Source organism: Theropithecus gelada, chromosome 7a, assembly GCF_003255815.1.
Source record: "Theropithecus gelada isolate Dixy chromosome 7a, Tgel_1.0, whole genome shotgun sequence".
NCBI lineage: Eukaryota > Metazoa > Chordata > Mammalia > Primates > Cercopithecidae > Theropithecus > Theropithecus gelada.
The window spans coordinates 22,743,989-22,767,274 of record NC_037674.1 but is presented as its reverse complement, the minus strand read 5'-3'; the positions used below and the strand labels follow the sequence as shown (position 1 = coordinate 22,767,274).

General features: G+C 38.5%; 1 protein-coding gene across 2 annotated transcripts in view; it reads right to left on the bottom strand.

Annotated features, from left to right (window-relative positions):
• Positions 1–23,286, bottom strand: part of SEMA6D (semaphorin 6D) — a 584,563-nt gene that overhangs the window by 347,744 nt on the left and 213,533 nt on the right. For both annotated transcript variants that reach the window (XM_025390610.1, XM_025390606.1), the window contains one exon: positions 17,011–17,090. The gene's annotated coding sequence lies outside the window, so the exon portion shown is untranslated. The remainder of the gene's footprint in view (positions 1–17,010; positions 17,091–23,286) is intronic.

Below are 23,286 nucleotides of genomic sequence, written 5' to 3'. Positions count from 1 at the left end.
AACCTTTGTTTAATTCTTACAAGAATGCTAAAAAGAAAGCACCTCATTGTTTAAGAGGACTCAGAAAATTTAAGCAACTTATCTGAGGTCACACAGGTAGTAAGCAGCAGAGCCAGCAATTGGCCAGCCTATAACTTCTAATGATAACCCTGGTGCTCTCCGCGTGGTATCATTGTTCCCTCTAGGTACCCGTGTCTGGGTGGTGGGCAGGCAACTCACACACCTCTCTTCTCAGGAAGCCTTTGCCTCACCAGCACTTGCTGTTGTCTTAGTGGGATGCCCTATTTTACTGGAATTTCCATTCCTCCTTTTCCCTTCCTTCTTTCCTTCCTTCCTTCCTTCCTTACTTTCCTTCCTTCTTTCCTTCTTTCCTTCCTTCCTTCCTTCCTTTTCCTTCCTTTCTTTCCTCCCTTCCTTCCTCTCTCCCTCCCTCCCTTCCTTCTCTCTCTTCCTTGCTTCTTTCCTCCCTCTCTCCCTTCCTCCTCCTCCCTTCCCTTCCCTCTTTCCACTTATTCTCTCTTCTATTTATCCAATTACATAACACATCTGTATTGAGTACCTGAGTACTGACAATATACAAGGTATGTAAATACCAATTGCCAGGGAGACAAAAATCATAAGACACCCATCCTATCCACTTTTTTTTTTTCCTTGACAGAGTCTTACCCAGGCTGGACTGCAGTGGCGCAATCTCCGTTCACTGCAACCTCCACCTCCCAGGTTCAAGTGATTCTCATGCCTCAGCCCCCTGAGTAGCTGGGACTCCAGACCTGCGCCATCATGGCTGGCTATCTTTTTTATTTTCAGTAGAGACAGGGTTTCCTCATGTTGGCCATGCTGGTCTCGAACTCCTGACCTCAAGTAATCCACCCACCTTGGCCTCCTAAAGTGCTGGGATTACAGGTGTGAGCCACCACACCTTGCCCCATTTTACCCACTTTCAAGGGTAAATCTGCACCTAAAGACTTTTTTACTTCTCCGTCCTTAGAACTCCTTTTGTTCTTGTAACTGCAGTTCATAGTTACAATTAAAAATACTTTGGTCTTCTGCAAAGCTGGACTTGACCGATTTATATTTACACCATGTGTTCATATTAGCTCTACAATGGGCTTGTAAAACCTTCGATCAACATACACTCATTATTCTTTTCTCTTTATATGTCATGGTGCTGGGCATACAATATGTGCTAAATAAATTCTCAGTGGTTGATTTATTTATCTTTGTCTCTATTGCAATATGAGCAGGTGGATGGACCATTTTACACCTAAATTTGTCTATATATTGTTGTTATTAATAATGTTCGGCTTCTTCTCTCTTTTTTAAATATTTTTTAAGGGTAGGTCTTTTGCATAACATGATGAAACACCTAAATCTTGCACATTTTCTGGTGAGCTATTTCAAAGTAATTTGTCTGAAAGCAATTTATTGGATTATCTTGTTTCATATACCCTATTCTATTTATCTTTTCCCTAAGAAGAATACACAATTTCTCAGCCTCCTCAGAGAAAGAGAGAGTAAGAGAACTTTGGTAAGAGAGTTTAGGAAATCAAGAAGGGTTCCAATAGGATAAATAAGAATTTCTTCACTACTTCTGGGACAGAACTCTTAAAGTTAATAACAATAATGATAAGGATAAATACCACACATGAGAGTGCTTCGTGGATTACAAAAGGCTTACAAAAGCACTATCTCTTTCAGACTTTGGATTCAATGACCCACTGTGAGTTAGAGAAGATAACATCATTCCCACTTCATGGCAAGCTTAAATGGTATCCCCAAGGTCACATATTTAGCAAAGGGCAGGCAGGAATCTAACACAGGTTTTGCAATGTCACACCCAGTGACCTTTCCCAAGTGTACATTTCTCTTCCTTTTTGAAATAAATTCATTTAAGATATAAAAAATAGTATTTCTGAGATCAAGATTTTCCAAAGAATTTTCCACTGAATCGTAATTCCATGGGATGTTATAAAATGTGACAGAATGAAAAGGAGTGTAATAAGCTTGGAAAATGCTAAGCTAAAACACGTTAAAGTGTAATATTTCTCAACGCATTTAACCTGCTGCTGTGCATGGTTGCATGCCGTGACTTGACTGTACATGAGTGCATAGCATCTTGCAGATCTAGTGGCTGTGGACTACGCAGTATACAGCAGGTGTGTGTTTCTCAAACTTATGTGACCAAGGGATCGCTCTATTGATCAACACCTTCTGCAGTTTGTATCCTAGAACATACATGATGGGCAATGCTGATCTCCATCAGTGCCTCCTTTCTCCCCATTAAAGTTCTTCACATTATGGATACTTGCAATGTCATGTCTTTAAATGAAATTAAATGATGCTATCACTGTAAATGAACCTTACTTCAATACAATCACAAAAGAAAATGCAAATATGTCTTATAACACCCTACTGGTATTTGAAATTGCATTTGGTACCTGACTTATTCATTCCTTTTTACAGTAGTTTAACCCATATAAAGAAGCATGTGATTTCTACCATTTAAACCCTATCAGTAAAATGATCATTATGTCTTTTTAACGAAAATATTCTCTTCAGATTTATGACTTGCATCTGGCAGACAAAAACTGTGTAATTTATACAGTTCATTACCACAATTGTAACAAGAATAAAAATCACAGCAGCCCTTAGGATATTATAAAACATATTCAAAACTAGTCCTTTCTAGCATTGGGCTTTACTTAGGGGAAAAATATTTGGTATTATATTTGTATATGTGTGAGAGAAAGAGTTTGAGTTTCTATACCCTGTAGGGAGTACACATCGGGGATGTGCTATTATATGATAATGAAAATGTAAATAAAAGACCAAAATCTATCTTCAGATCTTTCCTTCTGTATTCCTGTGCTTTTAAACTAGCAACTCTTGGGACAAAAGATTTTACTAGCAATGGTTCTAAGGCCCTATCCTTCCCTGTATAAAGACCACATCCTCACATACCCCACAATGTAGGACTAGAAGACAGGTGATTCAATTAATCCTAATACTTGCCTGCAGGGTACTGATGATCAAAACTATTCTGTTTTGCTCTGCATCAGAAGCTCTGCAGGTTCTTGTGATAAAATGGAGACCCATTAGACAACAACATCTAATAAAACAGAACAAAATAACAAAACTTTAGCACCAAAGCCATGTATGGTAGTACATGCCTGTAGTACCAGCTACATGAAGCTAAGGCAAGAGGATTGCTTGAGCCTAGGAATTCAAAGGTAGCCTGGGCAACACAGTGAGATCTCATCTCTAAAAACATAAATTTAAAAAACTCTTGCACTAAGCTACTTCAGATCCTAAGTCATACAAAATCCATGCGTATATTTTTGTAGAATTTGGAAACCTATCAAAAATTCACACAAAAGGCTTTCAAGGCATAAGACAAATAGACAAAATAGCATTTATTAGTATACGGAGCATAACTAAGGAGTGTCTTATAGGCTGTTTCCCTTCATTATTACAAAACACCTACCTATGGCCAATATACACACAAAATCTCCAGCAGAAAATGATTAAAAGTAATTAGAACAGGTGTTTATTAGGCTAGAAAATTAGAAGGGAGACTTTAGATTATAAATGGAAGAGAATAAATTTGTTCCTAGTCCTAAAAGTGTACCTAGATTCCGTGAAAATTTGAAAATGGAGGAAAAGGTATCTTTAGCTTGCTTGAACCTGAGAGGTGGAGGTTGCAGCAAACCGATATCCCACCACCACACTCCAGCCCGGGGGACAGAGTGAAACTCTGTCTCAAACAAACAAACAAACAAACAAAAAAGTATCTTTACCATTTAGGCATAGTGAAACAAATTTCAGCTGCATTTAAGAAGAAGGTGTGGCATATAAAACCACAGCAGTATTATTCCAAGGGGTAAAAGCGCTAAAGCACAGTACAAGGAATTAATGTTCCTTTTGAGGGTATGCTTGATTAGCCCATCAGCCTTGTAGGCCAACATGGATTAAACATGGGATTCTGTTGGGGGTCAGAAAACAATACCCCAAAGTATGGTGCTTTCGCTTGCTGAGCACTTTGAACTAAAAATAAATAAAAATTTATTTATTTATTTATTTATTTATAATTAACAGGTCTTAGAGGCAGCCTCAGAATCAGGGACTTTTTGTCTCAGGGTTTCTCTTCTCACTCACCAACTGCAGATAGGGGATCACTCTAAAAGCTCCCCTATCTCGCTGAGGAAACCTTTTCCTCCCCCCAAAAATAATGCAATTGTCTTAAAGCTTCCTCATTAAGAATCTCACTAAATAACCAGGGAAGGATTAACCACCAGAGACGAGAAAAGACTAAAAGTCATCACCACAATTAGACAGACTTTTCAATGATTCCTCTGAGGGAAGCTCCGGGAGATTGACTGGAAAACTTTATCTGCATAATAAGACAAGTTCACGGTGCAGTTCCACTCCTCACCTTTCCACAACTCGTTGCCGTCACCTCCAGAGCTCAGAGGAACCGTGTCCCAGACCATTTTCTGCTTTGGGGGCTCATTTGACTCTCCTAAACATCATTTACTACCCTTCAAAATTGCCTGCATCTCCCACGTCCCTCTCCCCGATGAAGAGGCTATGTAAGCCTCAACTATGTGGCCCTTTTGAGTCTTATATTTGGTATGGCTCCCATGTACACATTCACATTAATCAATTTGTATGCTTTTGCTCCTGTTAATCTATTGTCAGTTTATCTCAGCAGACTTGAACCTTCAGAGGTGGGAGGGAAAAATTCCCTTTGCCCCTACAATTCATACATCTTATTCAAACTTATTCCACCTACATCAGTAGGACCTAGCTCTGATTTTCATTTTCAGATTTCTCAAGCTCTACCACTTGCTTTGCATCAAGGATATTCATTACATTGTCGGGGGATGAATGGATGAATAAATACATTAAAAAATAACTCTAGGATAGAGACAATGTCTCAGATATTTATTTTGAATCTGATAGATTTGACTAACACATATGGTAGACAAAATTTTTATTTCATTAAAATCTGTTTTATTTCATCATAACTGATCTATAGAAGCAATTGAAAGCACAACCCATTTTTTCTTTTCAAAACTGATTTTCTTTTTTTTTTTCTCATTTCATGAAATGTATGCAATATCTTACGGCTCTGTATATATTCTCAATCCTTCTCTTTAAATTTCCATGGTAGACATCTATTCTTGATTACCAGCAGGAACTAGAGGTATTGGCAAATAGTCACTAGGTAGTCTTCCAATCAGAGGATGTTTCAAGTGCACTCTTCTAGTTAGCAAAGCTACGCTCTAAACAAATACACTGAGTAGCATGACAATTTATTAATTCTATACATGCCATTTGCTGCTTCAGACATTGTTTCATCTCTAGGCCTTCACTGGTTTCCTATTTAAAATTTAATAAAGTTGCAAAATTCCATGACTCACAGAATCATTCTCTGAGCTTTTGTTATATTAGATATAAGCAGAAAACGTGAGTTCTTTGTCTGTCAATTATGGACAAACAAATTATGCCTGGTCGCAATGGTAACTGTCATCTTCAAATGATTTTTAGTATTATTTAGTACTCTGAGCAAGAAAAGCAGTTGGAAACAGTAAATGCTAAACTCTAGTGGGTTTTAGATAAACCCCACCACCAATGCACACACACATACCTGTCCCTGCCAAACAAGATTGTAAAAGAATAAAATTAGAACTTGCTTACTGAGTCCCTTAAGTCTGAGGAAAAATCCATACTTTAACTTGTTTACTGTAGTGGTGAATATTTCATATACATCAAGACACATTATTACATATCCAAAACATGAAGTATAATTTTTCACTTGAGGAAAAAGAATTGATTTCTTTATCCTATGTATTTGTAGTTGCTGTTTTTTTTTTAGTATGTCATCTAAAGGTTCAATTGTAGTCTATGTTTCTTTGATGAGAACTAGGAGTTTCATTAGACAAGGTCCCAGGAGGGCTATCAAGTATGTTATTAAATAAGCTTTGACTTAAGGAAGCAAGAAGGCAGATTCAGAACAATTGTAAGCATTCAAATAATTCTAGGAACAAGAAAGGCTATTTACTAGCAATCTTTATGTGGCTAAGAATGCCTGATACCTGATGGTGAAGACCATTTATGAATGGAGTAGGTCTGAGTTCTAGGTTCCAAGGCAGCTACAGTTTCTCAAATACACTAGTGTGAGTTTCTATTTTTGGTGTGCAAAGCGGGTAGTTCTTGGGTTGTTCTGATTGATCTGAATGTTCTATCACCAAAAGTCAGAGTTAAATGTTCCCTAAGCAAAAGTGGTGTGGCCCATCACTCTATAATATATGCATTACAGCACACACAGAAGTGACTCAGAGTCAACTGGAAGAAACAGGAACTCTGCTTCTAACTCTCATTTTAGCAAAAGGCCAAGCCTTGCCTTTTGGTTATATATCTTTGTTAAAGGTTGTTTTAGCCCAAAGGTCTTTTTTTCTCACTCTTACCAATTTCCTTTAGGGTTGGGTTTCTGTTTCAACTGAGTTGTTTTGATGATAGTGTTTCCTTTAAGATGATTATTTGTTTAAAGTTCAGGCTAATAAAAATAACTTATCCCATTAAAAATATTCTGGAGAGCATAAGAACATTTTAGGATGTTAATTGCTCATGTTACCAGTCATCCGTGAAACATATGCCAAAAACGCTCTGAAAGGTTCCAAAATGTCTCTTGCAGTGATAAATCTTTTACAGGTACGATTATGTGGAAGCAGAAATAAGAAGAAGTACATCCAACATCTGGAGTCAAATGGTTTACTGAAGTAAGATTACAAAATTAAATTTAAATGAACTTAATTAAAAGGGGAGGGGAATGTAATTTAATATGGACATTCATCATGTCCTCATTGAAGTTTCTTCTAGCACCAGAAAAACACAATGAAGTCTGAATACAAAAGTTGGATAAAGCCTCTAATGGAGTGTGAAAAGATGACCAAAGAGACACAGTCAGGCAGAATATATTCTCTTTTTCTCTTTGCCATTTAAATGACATGGAATACCCAACTGTTTTGAAAAGGTAGTATCAATCAAGAAACTGAGCTTGGAAACTTATCTGTTTTAACTGTCTCTACTGTTTGGAGTTTCATTGTACATACTTCATCACTTAAAGATGGTGATTACTGGGTTTGGTTTTTAATTCAATGATACCTGACTGAAGACTCCAACAATATGCAGTTATAAGAAAACGGACGGACGGACGGACGGAAGGAAGGAAGGAAGGAAGGAAGGAAGGAAGGAAGGAAGGAAGGAAGGAAGGAAGGAAGGAAGGAAGGGAGTGAATTAGTTAATTTTAAATTAAATCATCTGCCCTTTGGTTTTCACCCTCTAAAGAAAAATAAATAAATAATGGACCCCCTTAACATTACGGTTCTGAGTTATTGCTGCTCATTGAACAGTTTCTGTCTTCCTAGTTCTCAAACATTCTGTGCTCTATGTGCCAAGGAAGATGTGTGAAGAAATCAAAATTACACACTATGAAGTCACATATCTATAATTATGTGGAGACAACAGAATTTTATTTTATTAAATTGATTATTTATAGTTTCTAGAAAAGGCGGTCAAATGTTATTTTACCCTTTGTAGTTCTACACACTACGGACATTGTTAGAGGTTAACTTTATGAAAACTTTTTACCATCAACTGACACTCATGTTCCCATCATCTCATCTTTCCCTTCGACCTCATAAATATTTAGTTTTTGTCATACATGTCATTGGCACCTTTACTTCTGATCCCCCCTTATCTAGAAGAGAGGCTCCTAATACCTCCCCATTCCAACCACAAATCTAATCTAATATGGTACACATTCATCAGTCAAGTGAAAAGTCCAAAAAAATCCTTAAGCAGAAAAATAGAGTGAACAGTTGAGGACGCCAGAGAAACAGAAAGCATCAAAAATAAAGCATTAAAATTAATCTATCACCTGAAGTCAAAACCAAGGAGTAGATGATAAACATAAATTATTGGTGCATATTTATTTAGGACCTACTCTTTATAAGTGCTGAGCACTTTCAAACACATGAGGGTAGTTAAACATAGCAACCCTATGATAAGAAAATAGAGGATAACAGCACTTCACTGATGTCTTCAGCATTGTATAGCTGGTGAGCAGCAAAGCCAGACTTTAAACACTAGTCCTTTCCTGCCATACCCAGTGCTCTTACTGTATATGGCACTGCCTCAGAAACTGCAGGTGGGGTGGTGAGAACCTGAAATTGAGAACCTAAGGGAGATTGAGGAGTATAACAAGAGGACTGAATCTTGTCTTAGAATGTGAATAGAGAAATAACCAATGGTATAGGTGAGGATGAAAAGTGAATAATTTTAACTGTTAAGAAAAGTTCATTTATCTAAATCATGTGTTCTTCACTGACTCATATCATTTACTTCCAATAAAAAGTCCAAACATATTAGACTTTAAAATCTTTGCAATATCTCTACATTGTAAGAGAAGAAGAGCAATAGCAATTTTATGGTTCACGATAACCCCAATGGTACTGATGGTCTCTGTCACTAACTGTGATCCTAATTCTACTCATATCTACTTCATATGTACACTTTTTTGTTCTAGAGAACTGAATAGCTGCCCCTAAGGTCACAAACAGAAAATAACTTTACTTTTTGGAGACAGTGGGCCTGAGGCCTTAGATTTCATTACAACTTGCATTTTGTTAGAGTCTCATACCACAAACTGTATGAATATTATCATCCTTCCCCAAAAGATGTTGGTTTTAGAATTGTTTTAGATAAAAAGAGAAAAAGTTAACAGTCACTTATGATACAGCAACAGTTCAGCAAAGGAAGAAGGTCAGGACAAACAAAGGAGAGGACCACTAGGACTTGCAACGCACACACCTTTACACAGCTCAGAATGCACAAAATAGAAGATGAGCAAAACTATGGGGAAACTAGTATGCACAGAGGGGGAGAAGGCAGTACTTCCAGAGACACTGGAGGCAATGGACATAAAGACAGTTATTCATTCATTCACAGCATCAAGGAGTAGAACAGGTTAGGAGAGAAAATGAAGGGAGGGGGAAGAAAGGTTTATAAACAGGTTGAAGGGAGAAACAGCACAGATCACAAAAGAATGTTTTAAATGATGAAAATAAGCTTCACAGTCTGTATATGACAAGCCCAATAATACGATGTTCTACTGATGAAGGAAGGTAAAGGTATCCTCTGATTAAAGTTGAGCCATTGGGCTCTGTAATGATGAACTCAGAGGGAGTCAGCCCATTCAGTGTAAGACCACTGAGCTGAAGGCCACTGTTTGGTTCGACTTAAGAGGGTATCTGTGTGTTCTGAGCACATCACCCTTCTCAAGGATAACAGTCTCCTCAGTAACAGTCAATGGTCACCTGAGAGCTCTTCATGTTCTTGGAAAGGTCTGTCACACCCCCAAAACTTGCACATAACTCTCTTTCCTCTCAACACTCATAGCCTCACCGCCACCACCTGCCCTGGACCAGCAGACCAGCTATTATCGGACCACAGAAGATCAGTCACCACACCAGCCCAGCACTACCAGGTCATCTCTTATCTCCTCTTCTCTAATCCTCATGTGGCTTTGTTCACTACTTGTTCTGATCTTAGCCTCATACCTCCTGAAAGTCTTTCACTGAATCCTCTGGGACTTGAGGTCAGTCATCAGTAAATCTGCTTATTCTCTACTTCCTGTGGAAACTTCCCTTTCACCGTTTTGCACTAGTTGAGATCTGACTGCCCACATACTCATACCACTAAAGCCCTTTCAAGAGGTAGCTTTTACTCTCCTAGATCCCTCTTACCAAGGAGCATAAAAGTATAGTAGGTGTCCTCCGTGTTCTTCATTACTGTGTCCAGGCCTTTTGTCCTTCTTCCTCAATAAAACTCCAGCTTTCTCTTTCATGGCATCAGGCTGTACTCCCCTACTCTTGTTGGTGCTTCCTCCACCATCCTCCAGTTCATTCTCCCTCCATTCACTGGAGATTTTAGCAAATGGCTCATTATCCCTTTCTCTAATAGTATCCCTATTTAATTTTTGGCCATTTTCATATCCAATGGCATGATCCTTCCAATAACCTGTTTTTCAGTTTCTGGACTACTTTGCTTTTAGAGATTTCATCAGCCATCCTTCTTGAGCCACTCACACAGTCAAACACTTGACTTTGTGGTTATCAATAACTGCATTCCTTGCAAGAATCTCAATTTTAAATATTCTCTTCTATGATCATGATCTCTTATTTTTCCTAATCACTCCTTCTAACACCCTAACTCCTACAATTCTAAAATCCCACAACGACCTGAAACACTCTCTCTGTCCCTGAGACATAGCTCTCTCATGAAATTCTCTCCCTCCTTTCCAGCTTAAATTCCATAGAGGATCATTATAATCTTTTCCTAGCTCCTTTTTTATGTTAGTGAACTTTCCTGGTGAAATCATAACCCTCCTTAAATTCAATCAGGTGATCACTGTATGCTTGCACTCACACAGTCTAATGTGATTGACATTTGCTAAACAATCAAAAGGGAACTTTCATATCCTGTGACTACCATCTCTTCCCACCTATCCACACCTTTCTTGTTCTTACAGGCAAGTTATTTGTGTTCTTAGTCCAGGTCACCCTCTCTACCTAGGCACAGGACCCTATCCTCTCTTCCTGAAGTTACTGAAGCAGTCTCCTAAGTGGTCTACCTACTTATGTCTTCTCCACCCACCCTGTGAGTTTCTTCCTACTCTGCTATGGGCTTAATGTTTATGTTCCGCCAAAATCCTTATGTTGAAATCCTGACATTTTAGGTGATGGTATCGAGAGGTGGGGTGTTTGGGAGGGTGATTAGGTTATGAGAGTATAGCCCTCAAAAATGGGATTACTGCAATTATTTAAAAAATCCCAGAGAGCTTTCTTGCCTCTCCCACCACGTAAGGACAAATGGAAGGCTCCATCTATGAACAAGGAAATGGGCCCTCATCAGACACTGAATTTGTTGATGCCTTGATCTTGGACTTCTTAGCCTCCAGAACTGTGAGAAATAAATTTCTGTTGTTGATAAGCCACCCAGTATAGCAGCCTGAACAGACTAAGACACATTCTTGGCATGGCAGCCAGAGTGATCCTTCTAACGATTCAGACTGAATAGCCTCCCTGCTAATTTTCAAATATACTACCCATTCTCTTGTCCCAGAGCTTTTGCATTTACTGTTCTCTCTGCCTAGAACAATCTTCCTCAGATTTCTGCCTGGCTTGCTGTCTCATTTCCTTGAAGTCTTTTTCTCAGAAGGTATCTACATAGAAAATCTCTACCAGGCCACCCCATGTAAAGTTCAGCCCCATATACCATTTCATATCTCCTCTTTTTTCTTTTTGCATTCATCTATATATAAAAATATATATGGGAATATAAAATATATAAATGCTATATTTTAGATATTTTTATCCCTGTATCGTTTATCTCCTCCATTGAAAACTAACTTCCTTGAATGCAGACATTTTTATCTGTTGGGTTTACTTCAGCATCCCCAATATATAAAACAATGTCTAGCAATATCTACATGGTGATTGATAAACATTTGTTCAATGAACGGCTTGCCAAAAAAAAAAAAAAAAAGGATGCATGAGTGATTAGGAAAAGAGAAAACAAAATGATTAATGCCTTTCACATAGAAAATTAATATTTAGAAATGTCCATTTTTACCATGATATCCTCCATTTATGAAATCAAGATTTCAGGGGATCCAAGGACACAACAGTTGTCATGGTAGTGCCATGACAATATGGCACTACAGCTCACTGAAAAACACACCAAAACAACACTAAGAATTCATAACAATTCTAAAATTACTATTTTTAATCTTAGCAGTAATTGTCACTCCTTAAACAATAGATATTTGGTAAATCTTGCCCCTTCAGGCAACCTCTGAGAGTTTTACTTTTAACGATAACTCTTTCCTACTTTCTCAGACATTCATATTCTCTCTCTCTCTCTCTGTCTCTCTCTCTCTGACACACACACACACACACAGTATAAGCAGATAGAGTCTAAAAGGTAAAGTACATAATCATGGGATGGTATGGCAGAGTATATCTTCTTGTCTGATATGAGGATGAAATCATAATATGATTATACAATATATGTTTCTCATCTCCTCTTTCCCTCTATCTCTAAAACAAATAAATATTAAATATTCAAGCTTTTAAAATGTTTCTGGAATCATGTTTGTGTCTTTTACAATAATATCTTATAATGTATCTTTAGATATTTAATTAAAAATTTTTGCAGGTGGTTGATAAAACACATTATTAAGAACTATAAGTCCCCTTTCCCCTCAATTTAGCAGAATCTTTTAGTGATACAAAGATTGCTTTTATCAGAGGCTCTCAATTTGTCCCAATTTTTCATAAGTCACTGAGCTCCAATGACATTTTGTCAGATGCAAAACTTGAAAATAAAAGAAGAAAATTTGCTTTTGACTTTATTACACAAAAAATGTCTGAGTGATAGATGGGACCATTGCAGTTATGGCGGTTCTCGGGTTCCTGTTGTTAGTCATGGGTTATTTTGATCAGCTGGAAAGTAATAAGGGGTGACTAGAACAGAAAATACTTGCAGTTTTCTGGAGCTTCACAAAATACTAATAAAAATAGCTGAGATTTGAGGGACCCTACTAGAATCTCTGTCAAATTCCATAATGTCCTGATCCCCTTCCTGGGAAGGGTCCTAAGGAGCTCTCTTTGCTGATTATATCTTACCTCCACATTGGCTTTGGGGAGAAACAGAGGTCAGTGATTGAAAAGAGAAATTACCTTTTGAGTTGGGAATGCTAGAAATAATAGATGTAGCCAGATCTGCCAGATTGTGAGTACACTGTTTGATTGAGTTATTAGTACTATGATCTGCTATGATGATTTCAAACTAATTTTCAAGCTAATTGGGTCAGTTATAAACACATGGAAATTTGGGTGGAGTATTTTAGGACAACATTTCCCATACTTAACCTTATTCTCATCTTAATTCTCTTTGGTTACTTTCCCAGATTAGTCTCAGAATTTTGTGACCAAGGAAGGTTTAAATTAAGTTCTAACATGAGGACAAAATAGACCATACCCAGGCTTGAAGGAGCTATTAGTTACTTTTGTTCTCTTGGGATAACAAATTGGTAGAAATGAGGGTGGATTTTAATTGTCACAGAAGGTACAAACGATGCTGCCATGTGACTGGGGGTCTTGGGACTGGGAAGGAATATCGTTATCATTAGGGAGGACCATAGTGCACACAAGTAAGTATCTCCACAATGGTGACCTTGGCATGGTGTGCAAACTTTATTCCTAAATAAAAAATAAATGGATGATACTCTTGGTTGGTATTTCATATGTCAGGCAATTTCTTTGACCCACATCCATTATGTTAACATTCTTCTCTAGCACTCTGGATAAAAATTTGGGCCACTATGTTTAACTTCATCCATTATTCATAGTCCTTGATTGCTTCTAACATTAGTACATGAACTGGGAGCTCTGAAAGATTTTTTATGTCATGTGTAATTGTTGGAATTTCCTGTGTATTTAATTTAAGTTACATTTTCCAACAACTTGGCTTTATTCTTAAAGGACATGTGATCAAACAGTTCTTTGCAAGGGCAAAGATTATGGTATGTTCCAGCAAATTGTGTTTGTTGACCTAAGACATTTCCCCCCACCCCTAACTCATATTGATTGTCTACAACATTTGTAATGAAACAGAGTCAGAGAGTAAACTCAGGGCTATGGGGGTATATTTGTCTTACAGATCAAACACTTAAAGCAGGATTTATGGAAGCAGAGGCTGTGGGTCAATAGCTAAAAAAAACCTGGATTGTAAACAATCAAAGGACTTTCTGAGGTGTGAAGGAGAGGAGAAAGAAGACAGGAGCGGGTAGAGAGGAGGAGAAGGGGCAGGAAGATACACAGGGTTTGCTATGGTAGGAAGTCTACATCTGAAAAGAATTAGAGGAAAGGAGGTCTGAGAAAGATGGCTTTACCACAAGGACGAGCCCCAGAGACCCTTTCCACTCCCCTTACTGACAGGGATTGTATCGTAAACATTTCCTCTGTACTCTCCCAGGCTCTCATTTGGAGTAATTTTAGAACACTGAAATTTCGGATCAGTGCATCAACAACACTAAAAATAGATACACATACAATTCAGGGAAAGTTATAATGATTGCATTTTGTTATCATAATTTAATAAGAACAGTCAAGTGTATTAGAGCTCAGAGCAACTGTAAGCCTTCATTCAGTGTGAAAACATAGAGCAGATCGATGAAGATGCTTTTCTGACCTAATGTTCAAATCAGACAAGTGCTATTAACAAGGAATCAACTTTCTAGCAATACTAAATTCTGTGTAGTGATTTTAAGTTCCACAAAGTATTTTTTACTTATTATTTTATCTCCAGCTAAGTCTGCAGAGAATAGAGTAAGTAGTAAACCCCTTTTACAAATTAAAAACTAAGGACTGACATTTAGAGGCTATTTAAAATCTTAGAGACCAAAGAAAAAAAATCTTATCCAGCAAAATCAGGTATGGTTTTTGCTGTGGTACATTGTGGTAAGATTGTGGTACATTGGTGTCTACATTAGTGCTTTTCTACTCTGTCACTCTACATGATTATATTATTTCTCAAACAAGTCTATCTGTTCAACAGTGTCCTCATATGCAGAAGTGGGACAGTATTCTGTATGGTCCTTGGTTCTCTACAGAGACAAGAAGCTCCAAGGCTAGTTCTAAGAAAATCTTCCCACTTTCTAAATGATGCAACTCAATTTAGCATGGTCTATTGGATTTTATTTTATTTTATTTTTTTTTTTTGCAGGCTTTCACTTTTGATAACAAAAAGCACAATTTGATACACACAGTTCAGATGAAATGATGAGTTCTGTGGTCCAGATGTGAGCTGTAGGCCACTTTCTATAGGCTTATAATATCATTAAGGCCAATCATATGCGTGTTTCTCTTACTTTGTTTTCCTCCTCACATTGCTCAACTTTGGGGATTTTTAAAAGCCCTGTTCAGTTTAACTCAGCCCCTTCTGACATCAAAGATTTAATGACTCTAATTAGGATGTTATCTTAAATTCCATGTACATATGAGGAAACCATGACTTACGTATGGAAGTTAGGCTTTGGTGGTAGTTCCTAGAAAGCACTTCTAAATCATGAAATAAAACATGAAACTCAAGTGCAAAGTTATTTAATTTTGAAGGGGAATGTAATATTCAGATAAAATAAACCATAATGATACATTCATTTACTTTTATATGCATAAAAGTGTGAAGTTATATCATCACTTCCAGGTATCAGTTTAAGTAATGCATCTTCCAAGCTATTTTACAATCATTTTTCCATTGTTCCATAAATAGATTTTGAGAATACAAGCTGTTAAACTAAAAGTTACTGCAATAATATGACTGAATAAAACAGCGAGGCAATTTGAAAAGAATATACTAAGAGGACTAAATAAGAATGCTGAATTTCTAAAATATATCCTTCAGAAATTCACAGATGTAACACCACGGTCAGCACACAAGAATGAGCAAATCAGGCTTCTCAAAGTCACATTTTACTCAATGCACCATGGATCTGCAATAAGACCACATGAAAATTGGGACTAAGAAATATACAGAAACTTTATTAGTGGCTGAATGCAGTGGCTCACCCCTGTAATCCCAGCACTTTGGGAGACCAAGGCAAGAGGATCACTTGAGGCCAGGAGTTCAAGACCAGCATGGGCAACACAGTGATACCCTATCTCTATAATTTTTTTTAATTAGGATGGCACAGTGGTGTTTGCCTGTAGTCCTAGCTACTCAGGAGGCTGAGGTGGGAGGATCCTTTGAGTCTAGGAGTTCAAGCCTTCAGTGAACTGTAATTATGTCTCTGCACTCCAGCCTGGCTGACAGAGCAAGACTCTGTCTCAAAAAAAAAAAAAAAAAAAGAAAGAAAAAAAGAAAGACGGAAAGAAAGAAAATATATTAAAATGGTAGCTCTCAAAGAATTGAATGTGCCAAATATAGGTTTACTCCATGAAGATCTGGCTTAAAGGAAGATGGTAATGGAATGTGTATTATTTTTTAATTTAACCTATTAAATTAAACAACACAGGGTCCAGAGAATCCACCAAGGCCTAGATGACCTTGTTAGACTATTTAACCCTATCATGGTGCAGTTTCTACTTTATATTGAAAATGTGTCCAAAGATGGTGCTCTCTTTTATTAAGAATGTAAATTTTAATTATTACTTTTTTCAGTATTACATTTTGGCCTCAGATTTAAGGGAGAGAGTATATGTGTGTTTGTCCACACATATATATAAATGCATATACACACAGAGGAGTGGGAGACTTCCCTTTTCAAAATGATCTTCCAGTAACACAATTTGCCATCCGTCTGTCAACAGTCACCATTATCACTCTCTTTTTAAGCAATGGCGTACAGATGTCTTGGATGGCAGCAAGTGTCCAGTGTGTGGAGGTACACTGTCATCAGCTTACAGAATCTTCATTTTTACATAATCTCCTAACTAACTGCAAATGTGGTTGTTTTAGAAACCAAATATCTGGACCCATGTTAAGGGTATGACTGCCCCATGCAGAATTGAAAACAGAGTCACTTTCCCTTTCTTTCTCCCCATTGATCTTTAACTCTGTGTCCCTTTGTGCTGTATAATCATATCTCTTCTGAATATACATAGTTTTGTTGTTCAACATGGAAACCATTTCCTCCACTTAGTCCAATGATGCAGACACTTAAAAAATCTAATTATTAGTTTTCCTATTTTCACTCATACTAACAAACGCTATGTTCAATATTTATGGATTATGGATTTATCTTGTGTTTGCATTGGTTTTGCAAGTAGAGATCTTTACTGATCAAAAAAGATACACCTAAACAACCTCACTTTCGCATCTAATGGAAAAAGCCAGAACCCAGTAATATTTAATGCCCTTCGTTGTTATATATTTAAATCTTACCACTGCAAGCAAATGTGAAATCCTTAAATTGCTGGCCTCAGTGTTCCCATGTCAGCTGGCATATGCTCAGGTTGGAGATCCTGCCAAAAGTCAAAGGAAAACATTCATGAAACAGAGCCTGATGGATGATTATTCTAATCCTGTCTGCCCAGCACTGCCGGCAACCTTGGTTTATAAATGCCTGCTGCTGCTTTAATGATAAGACCTCTTAAACACAGCTGAATGCAGTGCACCAGTGGGTTTTCTTTTTTTTCCCTCTCTCTGCCCTAACTAAGAGACTGATTATTGATCTCTACCTGGACGTTCCTATTGCGAACAGGCCATTCATGAATACAAGCAGGACGAATAATGGTACATGGCCTAGGTAGTTTTAATAAACTGCAGTCAGGACATGGTCTCTGTGGGGGAAAAAAGTAACCAGCCCAATTTTAATGAAGTACGTGCTTCCATGACTGCAAAGTCGTGCACATTCTACGGGCCACACATTGGGTAGCAGAGGGCAACGGCATTTTCACTGAGTCCCTTGTCAGTTTGGATACCCTATACTCTTACTCAAGAGAAGTTTCCAAATGCCCTCTATTGCCCTTGAAATGAGGCTCTGAGGGCTGGAGTAGACTTATCTTGCTCTGACCACACTACTGGAATAGAGGGATCTGAACCCAGGAGTGGCTACACAGACACACAAGGAATGCAAGCCCACAGAAGCACTCAAGAATCCCAAACTTGAAGACAGAGGGGGTGAAAAGCAGCTGAATTAATATCCCCAGGAGTTCTATGAAGCCTCTTTGAAAACCAGAGAAACCTTAGTTCAGAAATAGAGCAAGGTGTTTTAAAGTTAGAAAATGTCAGACTTTGTCATTCTTAGATGAGTTTTTGTTCTGCCAGCATATGAGTGTGTATGTTAGCTTGTTTGATGCTAAGAGGAGATGTAAGTTTTACATTTACTATCTGCTGAAGTATTTTTTTTTAATAACACACTTGATATTTCTGTATTTCAATAAAGTCAAGCAGAACTAGAGGGGTAGTTCTTCAATGGCAGGAATGCATGCAACTGTGAATATGAAAACAAGAACTCAATCCCAGCACTTTGGGAGGCCGAGGCAGGTGGACCACAAGGTCAGGAGATCGAGACAATCCTGGCTAACACAGGGAAACGCCCGCCTCTACTAAAAATACAAAAAATTAGCTGGGCGTGGTGGCAAGCGCCTGTAGTCCCAGCTACTCGAGAGGCTGAGGCAGGAGAATCACTTGAACCCAGGAAACGGTGGTTGCAGTGAGCCGAGATTGCACCACTGCATTCCAGCCTGGGCAACAGAGTGAGACTCTGTCAAAAAAAAAAAAAAAATGAAAACTCAGCTAAGGAATCATCTGGAAAATGAGGGCCACCAAGAAGAAATGTTGATACCCTACACCATGTCCACCATGGCATGAGTCAGGCCACAGCCACTCATCTCCTTGTATTTAAGTGGAGAGAAAAAAACATTTTCTTTGAAAAATTAAATGGTATGTTTTCCATACCTATATTATTGTCTGAATCCTGCATTACCTCACCATTTTAAAGACCAAAGAATCATTTAGGATAATATTATCATTAGGTCAGTTTTGTTAAAGACTGAAAATATTTGGGCAAGTATTGAGAATGGGTGTTTTCAAATGTGAGTGTGCATAAGAGGTTTTGGAGAGTTTGTAACAACACAGATTCTTTGGCCTTATTTCCTAAAGATTCTGAATCAATAGGTCTGGGCTGCGGTCCAGGACTATATGCTATATATTTTCAAGAAGAACTGGTCATTTTAATGTACCTACCCCAAAGATCCAATTCAATAACTAATTAGTAGAGGCCTCCTTCAGATTCACTTAATGAGAAAACCTTTTCTGTTTTAGCCAGCCCCTTGTTGTGTTATCTGACTATGGTTGACGAATGTGGAGCACCGAATTTAGCAGAAGTATTTGTAAGAGAAACAATAGCTATAACATTTAAAAGGGGAACTGGCTTTTTACAAATCAGAAACTGCCATCAACAAAACACGTGAGTAAGACTTATTTGGAGGCCAGATATAAACCTAAATTTGGTCCAATGTGTTTTGATGCTTCTTGCACAAATGAAGCTATTAAACCAAAGAAGCCAGAGGCACACTTCCCATCACATGTAAAAACATTCCAGCCAGGTGCAGTGGCTCATGCACGTAATCCTAGCACTTTGGAAGACCAAGGCAAGCGGATCCCTTGAGCCCAGGAATTCGAGACCAGCCTGGACAACATGGAGAAACCCCTTCTTTACCAAAAAACTACAAAAACAATTAGCTGGGCGTGGTGGCACGTGCCTGTGGTCCCAGCTACTCAGGAGCCCGGGAGGTTGAGGCTGCAGTGAGCCGAGCACTCCAGCATGGGCGACAGAGCCAGACCCTGTTTAAAAAAAAAAAAAAAAAAAAAAAAATCCTTAAATATTTGGTTCCAACCCCGACTTTCAGACTTCTACTTGGTTTGGTGGCTTTTGACAAATAACTTCACCTCTCTACAACTCAGTTTTCTCATCTATGAAATAAAAAAAGCTGAATTAGAAAAATCTGAATATTTTTCCAGCTTTACAATTCTAGGAAGTGCCAATAAAATTGGGAGCATCAGGCTGGAAGGTATCTTGACATTGACATGTCTTTGGCTAATCTCCTCATTTACGGGGGAGGAACTGAAGTCCAGAGAGTTTACCACACTCTGTAGTATGTGGGACATATCATTACGGTGGAAGATCAAAAATGGAACCCAGAATTTCCAATTCATCCACCAACTCACTCTTCATTCTAATGCACAGTTAAGTTTCTAAAGCTCTATTTCCAGCTCATACTTTCTCATTGGCCGAGGGTGCATTTCAGGCAGGATTTTCTTTTCTTGGCAGAGAGAGGGGTACAATGTGTTCTTTGGGGCTCTCTCCCAGATTTTCTCCAGGAGAGAACATATGCCCAGGTCCCCAGAGAATTGTGCTCCCACACTCACAGCTGTACCACAGGCAAGAAAAAGCTGTCTACAAGCTTAAATAAACTATCAGCATTTGCAAAAGTGCTATGAGGTGTCTTCAGGAAGTGTTCCAGGAGAATTGCTATTCTAAAAAGATAAAAGATCACTAGGTTCTCTTGTCCTGGATTTTACCCTACACTCAGACATTAATACTTGAAGTGCATCAGTGATACTCATTTATTCATCCAAAGTTCAACATTCAGTAAGCACAACTGGCAGCAAAACAGAGAGAGTCCTTGCACTCATGCAGATGAGTGTCCAGTATGGAACTGTAGCCTCCTGCAAGTTCTGCTGCATTCCTGCCTGTGTGCTTTGGAAGGCAGGGAGAAGCACCTACTCCCCAAGAGAGATGCTCATGCTTCCTTTGAGTTGCCCTCTTCTAAATTACATAGTTCTGGGAGAATCTCTATTATCTGAGCAGGAATCCGTTTATCCAAATTGCTTTTGTTGAACCTAACAGCATCAGGCTCTATGCGTCTTTCCTCACTGTGCCAATCCCTATTTGCTTATTAACACTTTACTTGTCCAATAATACCTAGATCAAATTTCCCCTTTTAATCTCTCTGTGCAATTTTATCTCATGTACCTTAGAATGCACAGAGCAACCTCATTTATTTCTTGGTTATAACACTGGAAGTGGAAGAATTTTCAGCCTTTACTAGTGTGCAGGAATTATAAGTCATTTAGTTTACCCTTTTTTATCGATAAGGATAGTAGAAGGAAGTCAGAGTCATTGTTAATAAATCGTTATAAATCAAAAAGAAGGAAATGGAAAGTACATTTTTGTTAGTTTTTGTTCTGTGTATGTTTTCATGAGATATTTTAAATATATTATTTAATCTAATTCTTGGAAACACTATTCAGTAGATATATTATTATGCCCCATTTAGAGGTGCAGTAAGTCTCAGTGGGGATAAATAACTTAAACCAGGTCAAACAGCTACAAGTGGTAGCTGGCAGAGGTCAGGCTCAATCCTAGGCCTGTCTGAGGATGCCAGAACATGCCAAGGTAGTTGTCTTACCCACCACGCCTCTCCACTTCCACACCAGGTCACAAGGATGGGAGGAGAAAATGCTGAAATTTACTGAGAAGGGGGTTTGGATAGCACAAATGAGAAACTGCAGGTCCTTGACAACTTGGTCAAGAGTCCTATCTACTGCCCTCCTTCTGAGGCCCAACCTCAGACTCTGTCAGTCTTCACCACGTCCTTTCACAGGGAGATTCCCAACACACCCACTCCACCACCACCACCAAGGCGCAGAGAGGAGGGAGAAGGGGTGAGGGCGCCATCTCCCTGTGAAAGGATGATGCAAACTGACAGCAGCATCTGCAAGCATCTGAGCTGATGGCTGGTTACCCATCCGATGTGCCTCGACAATCATGCTAAATCTTTAAGTCCCAGAAAAGATAAGAACTCAGAGTTGTGGAATGTAAAAACTGCAGGTCTGCACTTTGTCTATACCACTTTTAAAGGGCATTTCCCAATTTTCCTTTCCAAACACTACCCACCTTATACATATATGAGGTATTTGGCAGCTTTTTGCACCAAGAAGGTGGATAGGAACTGGGCTTGACAGACGAACGCTTCAACTTCTCTGTTCCTCAGTAACAACACTACATCTCCTTCAAGTAAACCTTTCCCAAATATTTCTGTAACAATGACAGCCTAAGTACCTCCAAAATAATGATGATAATCACACATTCTGGTTGTTTGGAATTGTTCACTTTATTAAGTATTTTTCTTTGTTTTGTGGTTATTTTTGAGACACAGTCTTGCTCTGTTGACCAGGCTGGAACGCAGTGGCACGATCTTGGCTCACTGCAACCTCCGTCTCCTGGGCTCAAGCGATTCTCCTGCCTCAGCCTCCCGAGTAGCTGGGATTACAGGCATCTGCCACCACGCACCACGCCCGGCTAATTTTTGTATTTTTAATAGAGACATGGTTTCACCATTGGCCAGGCTGGTCTCAAACTTCTGACCTCAGGTAATTCGCCTGCCTCACCTCCCAAAATCCTGGGATTACAGGCATGAGTCACCCCCCGCCCGGCTTACAGCATTCACTATTTTCACTTAATTTCCACCACAAAAACTACATGAAGTGAATAGGACAGTTTTTTGTTTTTAAACTTACAGTTTTCTTTTTCCTGTTTTTGTTTGCTTGTTTTTGAGGTATGACTGACAAATAAAAATAGCATACATATCTAGGGTACATGATATGATGTTTTGGCATAGACATATATTGTGAAATTATTACCACAATCAAGCTAATTAACATATCCATCACCTCACAAGTACTTTTTTTTTTTTTTTTGGTGGTGAGAACACTGGAGATCTACTCTCGTAGGAAACTTTGAGTATACAATACATCATTAATAACAATAGTCACCATACTGTACATTAGGTCTCCAGAACTTATTCATCTTATAACCGATGGTTTGTACCCTTTGACCAGTATCTTTCCTTTTCCCCTACTCTCCAGACCCTGGTAGCCACCCTTTTACTCTCTGTCACTATGAGTTTGACTTATTTTCAGAAGTCAGAATAATTATTAATAAATTATTATAAATCAAAAGGAAGGAAATGGAAAGTATATTTTTGTTAGCTTTTGTCCTTGGGTATGTTTTTATAAGCTATTTTAAATCTGTTATTTAATCTAATTCTCAGGAAACACTAGTCAGTAGAGCTATTATTATGTCCCATTTACAGGTACAGGAAGTCTCAGTGGGGATAAATATCTTCAGCCAGGTCAAACAGCTACAAGCAGTCGAACATTTTCCTCCATTCCAAATTCTTCAGGCAACATTATCCATGTCAGAGTCATCCAGGTCCCTGATTTTGTTGCCCTCGCTATGTTCATATAGATTGAGCTTTGTTGCTATTTCATTTTCCCCAGTAGCTGCTGATGGTAAAGTTACCTGACTACATATATGCAAAGTTGTATATGACAGATAATTTGTACACTCAGTCAGACCTTTTCCTCACTCCTTTCATTGGTTCAGGAAAAGAAAGTTGAAGCCTCGTGCACAGAATAGAGAACGGAAAGGATATGCTAAAGCAGCTTCCTTTCAAAGAGCAGTTCTCAGGTCTCTCTGCATATGGCCCCTCCCCGTGAGTGAAAGTGTGGCAAGTACTTCTGAATCGCTGTAGGGCATGTGGCTCTACATACATATGCATAATGTCCTCTTCACACTTTGGAGCTACCAGATGCCTGGTTCTGCTGGGAAGAGGTTTGGTAACCCACTTGAAATTATGAGGATTCATA